Below are 17,645 nucleotides of genomic sequence, written 5' to 3'. Positions count from 1 at the left end.
TCACCCTTTGTCACTCATAGTGTCTAAGAAGGCCTAGGGCATACTTCTAGAACTGAAAAGCTGAACCAGGTGAAGGACTACTGTTACTACTAACTTTCACATCTGGGGACTGATGGGGAATGTACTGTGTATGTTTATCTTATTGATTGTTGAATAAAATACTGTTTGGCCAATGAGACAGCAAGTTAGGACTAGGAGTCAAAGAGGATTCTGGGAAATGTAGTAGAGAAGTGGTGATCCAGGCAGGAAGTGACATAGCAAGGAGACTCATATTTAAAGAAAGAGAAACAGGAAGCGTCCCTCTTTTCCCCTCTGCTCCTGCTCCAGCGGTGCAATGTGATCCACCGGCAAGTAGGGACGCCAATAAGGCGTCCGATAAGTCTTATGAAATATATAGGTTTGTGATAGTTAAGACTGAACTAGCAGATTAGAATCCTAGTCATTGGCCAAGCAGCATTGAACCTAATACAAGTGTCTGTGTATTCATTTGGGCCTAACTCGGGCGGGTGGCTGGCGTAAAGCTCACACATGGCGGTGGGGCTCAGGCGGCTTTTGGAGGAAAGATTTATCGTAACAGGGGACCCTGTGTGGGTCTACACAACTTCACCTATTCATTCTGTCCCCGATGACTGAGCCCTTCCCTACATTGGGTGGGGTGATGTCCTTGGTGCAGGAGGAACAACCCCGACCACAAAGTGAATCTTGATTCTAGGAAAGGCAGAGTAAATGAAAGCAGGAATGCATGTCAGGTTGGCTATTCCTAAAGCCATTGAAGAAGAATTCAGACTAGGACTGGGAATGAGGTTCATAAGGGGTAGATTGCTGCTGGTACTGTTTTGTGGCTATTCTCCCGTGAATTCTATTTTGCTGGCCTGGAAGCTTCTGTGCCCAGGCCACTCCAGGTCAGCCTTCCAAGAACTCTGAGTCATGCCAGCCCTAAGACAAAGTTGATAAGATCATGAGGACTCACACAGCTGCCAAGTCATCAAGGTAGGATGCTGAGTCAGAGCCCATCTCTGCATTCGCTGAGCCAGGAGTGCCTAGGGTTTTGGTCCCTGCTCTGCACAAAAGAGCCTAAAGCCCCTGCCAGGAGGTCTGGTCCTTGCCAGGTCTGCTCCACCACAGCTTTCTGTCTGGCACAAAAGAACAGTCACCCAGACATGAAAAGCCTAGAAAAAGACTGTCCCTTCCATCCTGAAAATCGCCTAGGAACCTATTCCAGGAAACAGCTCGGTGTACCACCATCTCTGTGTGAGGAGACGTTTATTGTTGTGTCGTTTTAGCGAGCACCACGCCAGAGTTCTTCTACACATGCCACTGCAAGGAAATCACCAGGATGGGCTGAGGTGGTGCCAGGTGCAGGCTGACATCCCAGCACTTGGGACGTGGCTGCAGTAAGATCATCATTTCAAAGCTAGCTCAGGCTACACAGAAAATTTGAGACCAGCCTGAGATATAAAAGACTCTATTTAAAAAAAAAGAGGAAGTCACCAGATAGTAAGTCATAGGTTATCAGACGGACCGTGCATTGTCAGCATTCTCCCAACACTTAGAATTCCCAGCAGCACTGGAAATATCTGCTATATTGCACGGTGTGCACAGCCGGGGGGAGAAAGAAGAAACCATTACCGAGCCAGAACTCCAGAAGCAAAAGAGCTTAACACACAGGGACAGGCAGGGGTACTTCCTGGGAAAGGCAGTCCATGGGAATCTGGGTGTCTATTTGGTTTTTGTTTTTTGAGTTTTCATAGTCCTTTTAGCTTTTTCAAGATTTCTTTCAGTGACCACAGAGCAATTTTCTATTGGGAAAATATAACCGTCTAGCTAATTTAAAACACCGAAAATTGGTGGTGCCCAACACTAGGCAGGGAGTCCCCACTCTAAGGACCTTGACCCCACTGAGACTTCCAGAAACTGAGTATCAGGCTACAGGCAGCCTAGGAAATACTTTTGGAGGAGGCTCAGCTTGAAGTCCAAGGAGCAGTGAAGGACCCCCCTAGGAATTTGAGCTTAGGACAGCTGGGTGAGAATGCTGCCCCTGCAACACTTCAAGGTCAAAACCGAAGCACTTAAGGCAGGCGCCTTGCGACAGAGGCTAGAAGATGCTGCACTGCATCCAAGACTCCACAAGGAGCACAGCCCAAGTGTTGTCTGAAATTCCGACCCAAACCCACCAGAGACAGGGTGTGTTCCCAGAGCACAGAGGCCTCTTTTCAGCTGCAAAGCAGGGTCCCCCACAAGGTGTAGTCCGCTGCTTGCTGCTCTGCTGCCTGTCCTAGTAGGGGTGTGCTGTGACTGAACGTCAGATTTGAAAATCGCAGGCTTGGAAGAGGGAGCCACCTTAACCAGGGCAGCTCATCAGGTGTGGAGCGGCGCACAGAACAGCCATCTACCTTCTGACCCAACTCTCCTGGTACTTTACACAATCAAGGAAGGAGTGCTTGAATCTGGGCTTAAAATCCCAGCCCTGGTATCTTGGCAGTTAGCCCTTGGGAGCACAGGTTTCCCTCATTAATATTGGAAGAGGGTATGACCCTCTCTCCACTTCCTGGCCACCTATGAACTCCTTTGCTCTACCAGTCTTCCCACCCTGATGGACTGAACTCCCTGAAACTGTGAGCCCAGATAAACCCTTCCCATGTCATAGGAAGGGTAAGCAAAGATGTCCAATGGAAACAATGATAAGTTAGCTGACGGCTGGTGCTTATCAGGGCCCCAGATAGGCTAGGGTTCCTTCTCCTTGGAGCCTGGGATCCAATGTGTGGGATTTTGAACACAGCCTTGGGCCAACTTGTAAAAGGCAAATGGCTCCCAGCAATCACATAGCTAAGCAGTGATGGTTCTGGAAGTCCATCAGGGTTATGGGGAGATGAAAGAGGTGCTTCCTTGCTTGAGGTTGACAGACTAAAATGCACACCTGTCTAGCCCGAGGCCCTCACAGTGTGCCTGGCCATGGAAAAGAAGCCTTAAATTGGAAGGCAGGGCCCAGCTTGAGGCATTGATTTCTCTGTAGCACCTATCCTCAAACACAACAAACCCTGTCTCTAGACAGCCCAGATCCTCACCCTCAGTTACTGTTCAGTACCACCCAGGGCTTGCAGGCTCTTCTGGAGTAAGAGGTGGGAAGGCAGAAAGAACTGACGAAGACCATTAAGGCTCCCTAACCATCTGGAGCCGTCAACTTCCAATGGGAGGCCTCCACATTAAGTTAGTCCAATTGCATGGTTTGCTTCAAGGTGCCCGTGACTTCCATCTTTTTACAAACCATCTCTGAGGACCTAGGGCCTAACATCTGTGAGTTCTTTGAGATGCAGTTAAAAGTCAGAGTGGAACAGAGAATTCTGGGCTTCAGGCAGCAGAGACTAGTGCCTGCCGTGAAGGTCTTCGATTACAGGCAAGCACCAGGTCACAGTCAGGACTCTGGGCAAAAATAGCTCACTGTGGTTTCCTGGGCTAAGAACTCATAGGGCTAAGAGTTTAGTGGGTTCTTTCATGAACACTCCAGCTTGACATGGAAGGTGGGGTCCTCTTGGTTCACAGAGGGATAAGGGAACCCCACAGGGAAGAAATGAGAAGTACAAGAGGCCATGTGTGTGGAGGGTCAGGGTGGAGCCACGGTGGTAGAGCTCGGCTCTCAGAACAACCCAGGCAATCCTGCTCCGACTCCTCATTGGCCAGACAAGAGAGCCGGAGAGGAGAGAAGACTCATCAAACCCCACCCTAGGACTATCTTGATCCTGGGGCTGATTCAAGACTCAGGGGCCCACCCAGGTTCACTCAGGTGAGCACGTACTGTCTGTCACCTGCATTTTAGCAAAGGGTGGCTTGACAGGATTGTTTCACTCTCACCAGAGAGAAAGCAAGGTGGGACTTTTGTCTGTCTGTCCACAGTTCAAAATGAGACTGTTTGGGGGACACAAAGCCTTGAAGTAGATGTGGCGTTTCTCACTCTGCATGCTGAGTGATCTAAGTTAGAGTTCTGTCTCCATACAGCAACGCTCTCATCTGCAGAAAGGACCTGGAGGTAAGAGGGCGAGAAAGATCACCCTGTTTCCTTGGGGAGCACTTCCCGGGGTGTATCAGCTTGCCACTATGAGCAAGGATCTTGACATCAGACTGCCAGGTGCAAATCCCAGCTTGCCCCCAGCTTCTGTATGACCTCAAGCAAGTAACTTTCCAGTGACTCAGTTTACTCCGTGGAAGAAAGAGGGTAAGAACAATACCATTTGCCTCATAAGTTGCTATGACAACTAAGTAAGTGGATACATACAGAGGCCTTAGCGTGGCATACGGCCACACAGGCACCTCAGAGTGAGTACTAGGACCCCTCCCGCCATGCTAATGCGGAGCCAGGCTGTGCTCAGGCAGGAACAGCTTGCCCTGGGGAGCTTCAGTACCTCTGATCTCCAGACCTGCCCCAGTTTCTCAGAGAAGCCAATCCTAATGGCCCTGAGCAAGACTGTGGATTTAGATATCCCGGGCCATTGCCAGGAAGGAGTTAGGCATTCCTAGACATGGAAGACTTGAAAGCTTGAGGTTGAATCCCCTACCCAGCCAGCTTAGGGCACTAGGCCACCCCTATGCCAGAGTTCCTTAAACCTTTCCAGGATTTAATAGCACATATGAGGAGGGGCTTTAGATTAACCCCAAACCTGGAAGGCTATAGCCATTCCCTCTGTAGCCTTTATGCTAGGCTGGTACTCATTAGGCATGGCACCACTGGTTCACTGACCCATTCACACATTCCATTGTGGGGAGCAGATTATACTGCAAGGCACTGAGGGTGCCCGTGGGGGCAGCAGCATGGTCTAGGGGGCTTGGAGGGGTCCCTGTCTATTGATGGCGACATAAATCATTAGTAATCAGAGGTGCACTGGGTCTCACAGGCTAAATACGGCCTGCTGCCCATGTTTGTAACTCTGGTGTCTGTTACTGAGACATACCCAGTTGCCTGTGTCCTGTTGTAGCCACTTCTAACCAATCATGGAGACCTCGGTAACCAGGAGAGAAGGTCTGGCCAGCCAAACCTATTTACTGCACTGTCTGTTTACTGCACTGTCTTTTGCCTTAGCCCTACTCATAAAAGCTGGAGTGCACCATTCCATCTGCCCTCCCTAGCCAGGGTCCCAAACAGCTCCAGGTAGGACAGGATGGCCCAGTCCATCGAGGCATGAGGGCTTTCATGGAGTCAGGGAGTGGGATAGCTGGACTTGCAGTGATTTAGTTAGGATCAATGGATCACTTTCCAGGTGAAAGATCAGGGGTAGGCATCTGGGCAGCGAGGCTAGCCTGTGAAAAGATAGAGGCCACTAGAGATGACTTTTTGGACCTTCCGGAGGCAATATGTGGCCATAGGAGACTAAGTGCATGGCAGCCAAGGCTTGGGGCCCAACCCTGTCCTTGTAGGCCTCAAGCTGCTAGAGATAGGCCACCTAGGAATGGCTCTCTACATCTGTCTGGCCACAGCAAGGCAGAGGATATGAGTGGAGTGGGCATGGGCTGCAGTTTCTGAGGCAGAACTTGTGGAATGTAGCATCTACAGGGGGAATCTGATAGGCAAACAGCATCTGGCGTGTAACGGGTTCTCGTCAAGGAGAGAGATGGGTGGGTGCATTTGGGGGTGGGGGTGACGAGAGTCCTTGAGGATACCGTACTTGGGTAGGGCTGTAGGGACTGAGATCCAGAAGCTGTTCCTAAGGGAAGTTGGAGTTTATAAAAAGCAGGCCCCATCTGCTGTCCCCCACCCCCCACAGAAAGACCTAGACATTGTGTGAGGCAGGCTGACACGGAAGAAGGCCCCTGCTGAGGCTCGAGGTCTACACAGGACACTATAGGTCCAAGTTGGTGAGGTGTTGGCAGAGGCTTCTGACCCAGTGCGAGCTCAGAGGGCCCCAGAAAGTTGCTGAAGTTCAGAGAGGAACGGGGTGTCATTCTTGTAGAGGCAGAGCGTCACCAGAGGCCACTGCGGCCCTTTCGACCCATCATCCCTTGTTACGTTCTCTGCCTCATCTACTGATCTTGCCTTGCTGGCAGCTCCTTGAGCTTTGCCCTTCTGTCCTCCAGGGACCTTCCTGTGTCCCTAGTGTTCACAGCTCTGTCCCCTCTGTAACACAGCTCTGTCCCCTTGATGGCCATGCTCTTAACCCACTCCTGCTAGACAGTCAATATTCCCACGCTCAGTTCCTCACAGGCTCCTGTATGCCAAGGACTCTCTGGACTCTGTCAGTATCACATGATCCTCCCCAGGAGCACCCAGACTTGTGTGTGTGTGTGGGGGGGGGGGGGGTTGGTTTGTTACAGTGAGGAAGTACCTCAGCTCTCTGAGCCTTGTCTTCCCTATGGGCTCTCCAATGGATACTGTGAGCTGAACTTAATGGAAAAAACAACAGGAGGCCAGGCACTCCAGCACAGGCCTTCATAGAATGTCTTCAGGCAAGTGTCACTTCAGGACCTCACCAATGGCCCCTGGGGACTTCCCTCCCTCCTCCCAAGGAGCAGCTGTGTCAGAACAGGAAGGCCAGTCTTGCTCCCGGTCCTAAAGAGTCTCACAGGTGGAGGTGTATACACCTTTGTACAACTCACACTGAGAGCATCCAGGCAGGGAGCCCTAGGAAATGTTCCCAGCCCAGGCTCTGTGGGTCCTGGGCTAGCTCTGGTGTTTCCTATACTGATTTCTAGGGCATCCAGGCACTGAAGAAATAGCAGCCAAAAGCAGGAGACAGTCAGTCAGTCAGGAGTCATCACTAGCCTAAAGAGGAGCTCCAGGGAAGCAAAGGGGAGCAGGCTGTCATCAGGGGTCACTCATTTGTACCCCACCTCTGAAACTACATTCAGTACAGTACCTTTGAACACACTGGTGTCCCTCATTCTGGGTACTCCACAGTCTATACTCCAAATCTCAGAAAGGACATGAAGTGTGTCACTCTTGCTAGAGTGACCAGTGGGATTTGTTTAAATTGGCTTTAGTATACGCGCAGTACATTTAATATATTTATAAGTGCATATGATACACATAACAGGATGGAATAAAGTACTGCATACCATATAGTGCTTAGGTATCTGCATATACATTCAGTACATGATTACAGTAAGCACACACACACACACACACACACACACACACACACACACACACACATATGTGCATGCATACAATGTGTGTAGAAATACACACACAGATACATACAAGTTCCTCGGCATTTCCGATCTGCATGTCTCTTGGAGTTTTATACTATTAACCTGCTAACTCTTACAATTATCCTCTAAGTAGGTATTGCTACCCCAGTTTATAGAGAAAGAGAGAGAGGCACAGGAAATCCTGACAGCTGGCTGTGTTCACGGGACTCACTGCAGCTGGGTGAGGAATATGGCCGCTCCACACCAAATCCCAGCCAGCCATTGTGCCCATTGTTCTTCTAGCCACCCTCAGGGCTGCAAAGGAGAGGAGGCCTGGGCGGTAGGAAAGCTCAGATCACACCCCAAGTAGAGGGAGGTCTTCACGGATTAAAGCCCCTCTGTGGAGTTCATTCTCAGAACCATTCCACACTAACACCAGGCTTCCTGGCCTTTCACTCCTACCCTGGGGGGCAGATGACATCTGATTTCACCACAGATTGAGGCAAAGGCAGAGACTGGCCTTCCAGGTGTCTTGCAAGCCAAACACTGACTGGATCTGTCCAATAACACCACTCTCCTCACTAAGCCAATTCGTATGCATTTTTCATTAAAATGCTGCATTTGTCACCTTATAATCAATTATTACTATTATTTTTTGTTGGGTTTGTGAGGTAGAGAAGAGTCTTTTAATTTGAGGAGTGTATTTTTCAGGGTTTGATGTGCTCTTTCAATTATACCCTGCCCCTGGGGATTATAGGGATACCTGTTACATGTGTTATGTAAGGCAAAATTGTTTAAACTTGGAGCTGGTGTATCCAGGCCCATTGTCAGTTTTTATTTTGGTGGGTTTGCCTAAGGTGGACATAGTGGCAAGGAGATGAGCTATGACATCCTTGGTAGCTTCCCCCATCTGAGCAGTTGCAAAGATGAAGCCACTAAAAGTATTAATGAGACATGAATGTATTTTAATTTAGAGAAGGCAGGAACGTGGGTAACGTCCATCTAACAGAGGGCGTTAGGTAAAAGCCCCCAGGGGGTTTAATAATCAATTATTATTATTATTATTATTATTATTATTATTATTATTATTGGTTTTTCGAGACAGGGTTTCCCTGTGGCTTTGGAGGCTGTCCTGGAACTAGCTCTTGTAGACCAGGCTGGTCTCGAACTCACATAGATCCGCCTGCCTCTGCCTCCCAAGTGCCGGGATTAAAGCTTTGTGCCACCACCGCCCGGCTATTGTTACTATTATTTTTGAGCAATGAAACAAACATTTCAAATATTCTTCAATATTTTCATCCAGTACAATGTAAACTAACAGATCTGCATTCTGTGAGTGACGCAGTTGGGGCCATCCAGACCCAGTGTGGATTGTGGAGAGGCGTCCTATGATGAGCAGAGTGGAGAGTTGCCTTAGGCAGCTATTTCTGCAAGGTACCCTTCCTGACACCTGCGTGCCTGTCTGCAGGGCAGATTGGTATTCCTACAAAGTGCAAGATGTTTCCTGCAGCTAGAACAAGGGGCAGTTTCCAGGCCTTGTGGGTGTATTCGAAGGACCCCTGCTGTCCCTCCCTCCCTCCCTCCCTCCCTCCATCTCTCCCTCCCTCCCTCCCTCCTTCTTACATCCGAGCATACACAGATGAAGTCTGGTGTACACTATTAAGTATTTCTGGACTTCAGGGCACTTAGCAGAGCCAGGGCTCTCTGGTTTCCATCGGATACTGGAATCGTGGAAGCCCCTGAATTTCCACAGAATGTGGGCATTCCTCCTTCGTGGTCCAAAGGCCCTCGAGATTTCATGGAGCACTAAAATACCATCACCTGGTACAAATGGCCTGCAGGCCCTGCACACAGAGAACCACAGGCCATGCTTGTGCCATTTTTTGCCCTGTGGGGCATCAACAACCAAGGCTGACCCGAAGTGGGTCACAGTCCAGTGCAGCTCATTACCTGTCCACGAGACAGCCCCTAATGAGGGCAAGATTGGAGAATGGGTTCTGTTCATATCAGAAACAAGCACCCTTAGCCCCATTTCCTGCCTCTTCCTGGCCTGACCCCTTGCTCCTACTTCTCCATGACCTGGACACTGAACCCCACAGAAAAAAGATCCACTTGCCTGTCACACGATCCCACCAGCTGTGGAATCTCCTTGGCTTTTGCCCTGTCCCCCTCCCAGCCTCTTGGGATCATTTTCCAGCTCCTGTTCCCAGTCTTCCTGGCTTTCTTCCACAGCCAGGTCACCGCAGCAAACAGGTGGCAGAAATTATCAAAGCAGTTCCAGTGTCTCGCTCGCTCCTCATCCCAGGAACACAGTTCAAACAGAGGGAAATGATCACAACATCACAGGGCCGGTGACAGTAACCATGACGATCACGTACCTTGATATGCATGACATACAAATATACAGCAACAGAGGGGGACGGAAACTTCCAGCTTCTACCGCTGTTTGCTGGGATATTACGCAACAACGGTGCAGCACAATGACTGCTCACGGTGATTCCTGGAATACTCTCAGAGTGACTCCTTGACCCAAGTACAGGACTCGAGGTGGAAAGAGATGGTCCCTGACCCCTAGAGGCCCCTGTTGAGCACACTGCCCATCTGTAGAGGCTGCTATGAGAAGGGAAAAGATTCTATTCTAGTTGACAAAGAAAAGCAAATCTGTGCCTCCAGCCTTGAAGTCCCTTTCCTGTTTTTTTTTTTTTTTTTTTTTCCTGATGGCCTTTACTCTGGACACAGAGGGTAACTTCAGTGCTTAGGAAAGTGTTTACACAAAAACCATTGAGCAACACAGTGACGTGTCTTCCTCGAACAGTCCTCTTGGACTTGCTGTGAGATGCAGAATAAAGGCTTGCCAAATGGATCACAGGCAGGCTGGCTCTGTTACCCTTCTCCTCCTTCCTTCTCCTGCTCCACACCCAGGCATTGGTTTCAGAAAGGGCTGAAGGCTCCTTGGCTGTATTTGCTTAGGAAAGTGGGAGGCATGCAGACATATGAGTGGCAGGGTTTGGGCCAGTATCCAAAAAGAGCAAAGGTTCCCAAAGTCAAGACCCCCAAGCCCACAGAATCTTCAGTTTCCATTGCCCTAAAACTAGGTCCAAGTTGGTGTCACAGGATAGCTGGGACCTGAGGAGGCTGAGGAGGCTGAGGAGGAGAGTGACAGATTCCCGGAAGATCTGCCTAACCCTCACCCCTTCAGCTTGACACACTCTGAAAGTAGTGCTAAACACTACATCAGGTGGGCCAGCCTGTGGTGCTGAGAGCGGTGTGAAATAGCCTGGCTTTGGGTTGCGCTTTCTAGTGCTTTGGGAATGACTGGTGCCTGGTTCACCACCTTCCTCAGTACTAGAAAGGAAAAGCTGCACTTGGCACAGGTAAGAGCTCACAAGGGAAGGAGACACCAGTCCTACCCCTCCCAGGAGCGTGCACTGGGCTACTGAGGACTGGCCAGGGTGACAGTGTGGTGCAACAGGAGGGATGGGAGATGTCAAAGGGTGAAGCCTGGCTGCAGATGAGGTGACAATGGAAATGGGAAGGGAAGGGATGATTTCCAGAAGACAGGGTGAGTGTGTGTGTGGTGTGTGTGTGTGTGTGTGTAACACTGAGTTTTGAAGAAGAGATGACAAATGACTCATTAGGAGGTCGGGGAAGATGCCCCCCCCCTCAGGGAGGAAGAGCATATGCAAACCCCAGGGGCTTGAAGTCCCTGAGGCACACAGCAGGTTCCCATCTGGAGGGGTCACGAGAACTAGGACATCACAATTATGTCCACTCCACGGCCACTCCACCCTTTGTTGTGGACTCAAGTTCACAGAAAGAAAAAAAAAAAAGCCATGCCTATGTTGAAGGTTTTGCAGACTCTCAGTAATTGTGGGTGGCTAAACTGTTGTAGTCAGAGAGAAAAGTATCCTGGCCTGCACTGGAGGTGCAACTCAGTTCGCAGAGTGCTTAATTACCACGTCCAGGGCATAGTGTGGCATGCTTGTAATCTCAACACAGGGGAAGCAGAGGTAGGAGGAGCAGAAGTTCAAGGTCAACCTCAGCTACAAAGCAAGTTCAAAGCCAGCCTGGCTACACAAGACATCTCCTAAGCCAATATTATGGGCGACATTTAAGTCTTCTTAATATCCATTTGTCAACTACCTTGATATCTGGCCGCATGTCCTTTTAACTTCAAGTGAAACCTTCAGTGTGTGTTAGCACTCCACCAGCTCCCACCCGTGAATCAAAAGCTAAGCATGTCATCACACAGCTGCTGAGATCTGTAGCAGAGATATTCCACCCCCTTTGATGTAGCCTGCCCGCCTGCCTGATGTTCCCACTAAAGTCTTAGGCAAAAGTGTTGCTTTAGGAGTTTCTTTTGTTCTGTAACATTGAGTCCATGTTACCACTTCATGGGGAACTACATTTTGGGGGGCAACTTGAATCTGTGTTCCCGACGGACCCACGGGCACTTATATTTGGCTCAGAATAAACTGTTGTACACCATCGACACCTACCAACAACTCCTCTGTCTCATGCTGCCCAACGGCGTGGGCTGTATCTAGAAGGACTCAGCCCTTTTTTGTAAAGTAATCAATCCAGGCTATCACTAGCGACTCTGTCCATTTCACAGGTAAGGAAAGTGAGGCCAGGATGACTCGGTGAGTAGCAGACATGTGATTTGCACCCAGACCACACTAATCGCTGCTCTGAAGGTTGCTCTGTGCCTAGCAGGGGGTTGGGAGAGCTAGGATGAGGCTAGGGACTTTGGGAGTCTTGTTCTTCCTCCCACAGAACTCGGACTCTATCCCAGGGATATTATGAACATGGAGGTTACAAGAAGGAAGAAGGATGCAGAGGGAAGTGTGTCTGGAACTCAGATCATCTGCAGAACCTGTAAATGCCTGAATACCGGCCATCTGGGCATGAGCAGACCCAGAACTGGTCATTGGTGAAGAGTGAAAGACTCAAATGTATGGGGCTACCTTCTAAAAGCACCTGTGAAAATTTCATGCCCCTGGTGGCCCTCTCTTCCTGCGACACTGGGCCTGGCCACAGTGGTTGACTGGAAATATACGTTCCCCAGGAGGGGAGTGGCAGATCTAAGGGAGGCTGGTGTGAGTTACATCTGCTACAGGAGAGAAGGAGCAGAGAGGCCACACAAGTGCAGGAACACTCCTGGTCCCAACCTTTAAAAGCTGCTGTGTCTCCAGGGTCAGGACAATGGAACAGGCACTGGGATGTGTAGGCAAATGAGTTGCTGTAACAAGCCCAACTGAGGGTATGTAAGCTGGATAGAGAACTAACATGCCCTGCCCTCTCTCTCCATTTTTTTTCTGGACATACACAGGACTTTCCCCTTAGCATCTAGTATCCGGAACACCCCATCGTTCTAGGAAATCATACACGGACTCACTATGAATGACTCCATTCTAAGTTATATTTTATTTAATTCTGTTCCTGGACTTGGCCACTCATGCTATTTCCCTGAGTACTAGAAGCTGTCAAAGACTTAGAAACAAGAATCCTAGAGGCAACAGAGCTTACGGGCAAGGCTCTGGAAACACACTGCAACTTCAAAGCCCAGCTCAAAGCCATGGGCCTGGGGGTTCCTTACTAAACAACCCTGTGCCTGTGTTCCATAAAAATCTTGCACAGTTTGGAGTTATCTCCAAGAAAACACTATATAAAGTTGTAGACCCCTGGAAAACTCAGGTATCTGGGGTCCCAGGCCACGACCATGGTCACCCCAATCACCAGGCAGATTCGAGAGCTTGCTGCAAATTGCATGAGGCTTTATTGTAATTTAACGAGCTAACCCCATGTTAGCTCGGGTCTTTCACTCATGGTCTTTCAGCCATGGTGGATGGCTCGCAAAAGACTCTGAGAAGCCACAGGACGGAGATCTTATAGGGCAGCTTAAGGGGAGTGTCTAGGGGTACACACAGGCTCACTATTGGTGTGCCTCCAGCCTTGGAGGGATTGCCCTGTGTTGATTGGCCAACTGGTTGTTATGGCCCATAGGCCCTCCCAGGGTGGTTGCTATGCTTTGCGTCATTGCTGTGTGTTTGTCTGTAAAGTACAGCCAGGGTTGTAAAGCATAGCGCCACCAGCTAACTTCTGATTGGTTCCTTGTCACGAGGCAGGCATCTGACTTTCTAGTGTCCAGGACAAGGTCATACAAGCACGTGTTCGGCCGCTATGACTGCCGAAAGGGGAGCTGGTCCCTTCAAAGTCGCATATTTAAAGCAAAATACAAGCTCTTGGTAAGTGGGGTGCACCTGGGGTGCACTAGCTAGTTCCCAAAGTGACTGACCATGTACTCTTAGAAATTACCTCCAGCCAAGCCTTGGGAGGCACTCCCACATGCTCCAGGCACACTTAGCTCAGTGCTCCAGCAGCTCAGCTGGTCCTTAGGGCGCAGCCCAGAAGTGGGATCACTAGGTCTTTGTTACCTTTCTGTTGCCATGAACAAACACCACAATCAAGGCAAGTCCTATGAAGGAACACATCTAATTAGAGTTAGAGTCTTTAAGGGCTAGTTCATGATCGTCATGGCAACAGGCAGACAGGCACTGTGATTTGAGCAGTAGATTCGACCTTTACATCCTGATCTGACGGCAACAGGCAGAGAGAGAGAGAGAGAGAGAGAGACTGAGACTGAGACTGAGACTGGGCCTGGTGTGGGTTTTTCAAACCTCAAAGCCCACCCCAGGAACATAATTCCTCCAGCAAGGCCACGCCTTCTAATCCTCCTAATCCTTCTTAAACAGTTCCACTCCCTGGTGACTAAGTATTTAAATACATAAGCCTCAGGGGGCCAGGCCATTCTCAAAGCACCACAGTTGGCCTGAAGACTGTACAGAATGTGTCGTTGAACACCCCATCAGCACAAATGGAACAAAAGACTTTATCCCATCTCATCAGACAGAAAATGAGGACAGGAACACCCATGCTACCAAGTACTAGTGTGGACGTTGCTGTCCAGCCAGTGGCCGTCCTTCTGAGTATATGTCCAGGCATCGGAAAATGACCTGCTCCCCACTGACAATCTCCAGAGACCCAGGAGAGAAGACCTGATAATAGTCCCTCAGCTGCAAATCCACTGGAGACTGAGACTGGCCCATGCCAGGACAGTGGTACCCCATCCCCAGAGCACCCCACTTACCAAGGCTTATATTTTATTTTAAATCTATGAATTAGTATATTACTTCTTTATAGCCAGCTCCAAACTGCAAATGTCTCAAGCTCCACAAAGCCAGAACAATGCTCCGTGCCTGCCAATAACCGATGGATCTGTCTGTTTCTCCTTGCCTTGGCTATCAGCATCCCAGAGGTAAGGCACCTGCCGATTCCTTTAACCCCCAGTGCCCGGGGCTAGAGGCGCCCATGAGTGCCTGCCAAGAAACCACAGAGGGGAAGCACAGACAGAAACAAAAGCTATCTTCTTTTCCTTCTCACACACCCATCCGGTTCACTCGTTAAATCCCCCGTACAGGCTACTCCTTCGCCATCTGAGGGCCTTTCGGACAGGCAAATACCCTGTGTCTCCCCTCTTCCAGGGAAGGGGCACCTGCTCTTGACACTGCCACCTTCTCCTCAAAAGCTATCAACAGTGGAAATTCCACAGGGTCCTCCCCACCCAGGTCAGTATCTGGGGACTGTCACCATGCCCTCTTATCTGAGTTACCCAGAGCCTGGCCTGCAGGCTGTCTCTGGTCAGGCTGATAACACGGCCTGCTGTTTTTAGAGGAAATAACTTAGCCCTGAGAGTTTCCACGCCTGAATGTGTGGGGGCAGAAACAAGCTTTGTTCTCTACAGGGCCATAGCCCCTACTAAGGAGGGAACATGCCTGTCATGATGTGTGACCAACAGTCATAGACATTTCTCACCCATTGGCAGTGGGGGCGGGGTCCCCACAGGCACATGCTCAGGTCTCTGTTGCCCACACAACTGCACACCCCTGGGCCCCTGCCCACTATCCTGCCACTTCTACGAATATTTCCTTCTCCCCCCGTGCCACTCCCGGCTAGGACGGGAACTCTCTGGGTCTTGGTCTAGAACAGCACCTGACACCTCCAAGAACACAGAAACACTTGTGGACCCATGAGGGAAACTAGTGTTTGTCGCCTGATGTTGGGAATACAGCCGTGTTCAAGTTAAGGCTTCCTTGTTACGATAAATCTTTCCGCCAAGGCTGCCCGAGACCCACCGCCACGTGGATGGACAAAATAATACAGAGACTTATATTAGGTACAAAGCTGCTAGGCCAATGACTAGGATCCTCATTTGTTAGCTCAGTCTTACTTATCATAAATCTATATATTTTATAAGACTTATCTTATCGGACGCCTTATTGGCGCCCTCCTTGCCGGTGGCTCACATTCCACCTCTGGAGGAGGCCAAGGGGGAGGGGGGACACTTCCTGTTTCTCCTTACTAAATATGAGTCTCCTTGCTATGTCACTTCCTGCCTGGATCACCACTTCTCTACTACATTTCCCAGAATCCTCTTTGACTCCTAGTCCTGTCTAACTTGCTGCCATTGGCCAAACAGTATTTTATTCAACAATCAATAAGATGAACATACACAGAAGTACTTTCCCCATCACTTCCTTGCTACTCCTGCAACTCAGCCAGGTAGATCCAGGGCAAGAGAAGAGAGTTCTCAAGTCTTCCTCCCACTCTAAGCTCAGGACAAAATGCCGCCATGTGCTGCCTTCTCACTGTGTTCACACACTGCCGTCTTGTCTGTACCACTATGGTGGCTCATGTCCCCTTAAATCATAAGCCGAAACAAGTCTACCTTCCCTTCGGGAGTGTCTGTGAGGTACTTGGTGACATCTGTGACACTCACCCTCTGCTTTGGGTTTTCTTTCTCACGTATGAAGCCTCCCTGGGCCTTTCCATGTGAGCAGAACCCTAAGACAGATGCTCACTGTAAATGGCTGCTTTCCGAGGCAGTGCGTTCATGGTACCATATTGCCGCATGACTGACAGTTCAGTGAATCTGGTGTTTGGCGTGGTGCTGAGCCATATACAGCAATATAGACTGGAATTTCACGGATGCTCTAGCATCATCAGCAGGAATTCCTGATGTAGTGGCTATGCAGGTAAGTCAACACAACGGTCGGCTCCTCAGCTTGACGAGGGTTAGTCAGAGTTGTCATTGTTCAGAAACAAACCTCTGGCTTTGCTTTTGTGGGTGGGGGACTTCTAGGTTGAATTAGTTGAAGCAGGAATGTCTACCCTAATCGTGGTGGTACCCATGAGTGGGCTGGTGTCTTGAACTAAATCAGAAGGAGAGAGCAAGCTCCTGACTGTGCATGCCACGTGACCAGCTGCATCAGACTCCTGACACCATAACTTCTCTGCCATAAGGGACTGACTAGACCTCACACCGTGGGCTGCAATTAACCCTTTCTTAAGTCACCTTTTGTCAGTGAGGAGGAAAGTTACCAATACAGTTTACTTAGTAATAACCTGGATGATGTTTATAGATGTGAATTTATGTACACACACACACACACACACACACCACACACACCACACACACACACATACCACACACACACACACACACACACACACACACACCACACACACACCACACACACATTTGTCCTACATAGATATATACACACATCTTTGCTAGCACTGTGCTCAGAATGTAAGGTAGGAATGCATACACGCAGGACCTCATTGTGGCTGCCACACCATTTTCCCCAGAGAGGCACCAAGGCACCAACAGAAAACTGTTTCCTCACAGCAGACAAGCCATCTTCAGATCTAGATGCCCAGGACACAGAGCAAGTGACAAGTGTGTCTCATGAGGTCTGTCCTCAGAGCCACCGTGTAGCACTTGATGTAGACTGCAGCAGTGACAGGCCAGGCCTTATCTGTAATGATGTTCACTTGTCATGGAAGAATGGCCACTGTCCACAAGAACTGCAAAGCTCTCCATTAGAAGCCCGCTCTGCACTTCCAGAGGAGAGCAGGCCCACATGGCTGGCAGGTCACACTACAAAGAGTCTAAGAAAACAGGGCAACACCCCTTGCTCTGCTACACAGCCCACAGAAGAGCCTGGAAAACACAGCACATGTCTCATCCCTTGTCCAAGCCCTCAACATAATTCCAAGTGTGGAAAAGACAGGTTATTTTTCTCATCCCCCAACGCAAGCCACAGCATAGCCTCGTGGGAGAGTCTGGAAAACACAGCACATCTCCCTCACATGGTGGAGGCAGTCACTCACCTCAGGAGGCTGAGACACAGACACAACTTTCCGGTTCCACAGCTCTGAACCTAGCTCACTTAGCACAGCCCGGGGAGATGACAGCCACTTCTTGATGGCATTTTCAGTTCATCAAAGTCAAGTCTAAAAACAGAGAGGAATTATAACTTAGTTTTGGCCTTAATCCCATCCGAGGCCTTTCTGAGATAACTCAAGACAAATGACAAGGACTGCACTAACCGACTAGCCCACCCAGACATTCACACTACAAAGGGGGTTCCAACCGCACTCTTGTCCCATGGTCAGAGTAGGGA

The 17,645-nt window shown here is 49.6% G+C and overlaps 1 protein-coding gene across 4 annotated transcripts in view; it reads right to left on the bottom strand.

The window, feature by feature from the left end:
• LOC113830645 (CMP-N-acetylneuraminate-beta-galactosamide-alpha-2,3-sialyltransferase 1) overlaps window positions 1-17,645 on the bottom strand; it is a 79,540-nt gene that overhangs the window by 41,373 nt on the left and 20,522 nt on the right. For 2 of the 4 annotated variants that reach the window (XM_027431552.2, XM_027431553.2), the window contains exon 2: window positions 17,353-17,475. The exons of the other annotated variants lie outside the window; for them this stretch is intronic. The gene's annotated coding sequence lies outside the window, so the exon portion shown is untranslated. The remainder of the gene's footprint in view (window positions 1-17,352; window positions 17,476-17,645) is intronic. 4 annotated transcript variants of the gene reach the window in all.

This window comes from Cricetulus griseus, chromosome 10 (genome assembly GCF_003668045.3).
Source record: "Cricetulus griseus strain 17A/GY chromosome 10, alternate assembly CriGri-PICRH-1.0, whole genome shotgun sequence".
NCBI classification, from domain to species: Eukaryota; Metazoa; Chordata; class Mammalia; order Rodentia; family Cricetidae; genus Cricetulus; species Cricetulus griseus.
The sequence above is the reverse complement of the archived record's forward strand: the minus strand, read 5'-3'. Positions and strand labels throughout refer to the sequence as shown.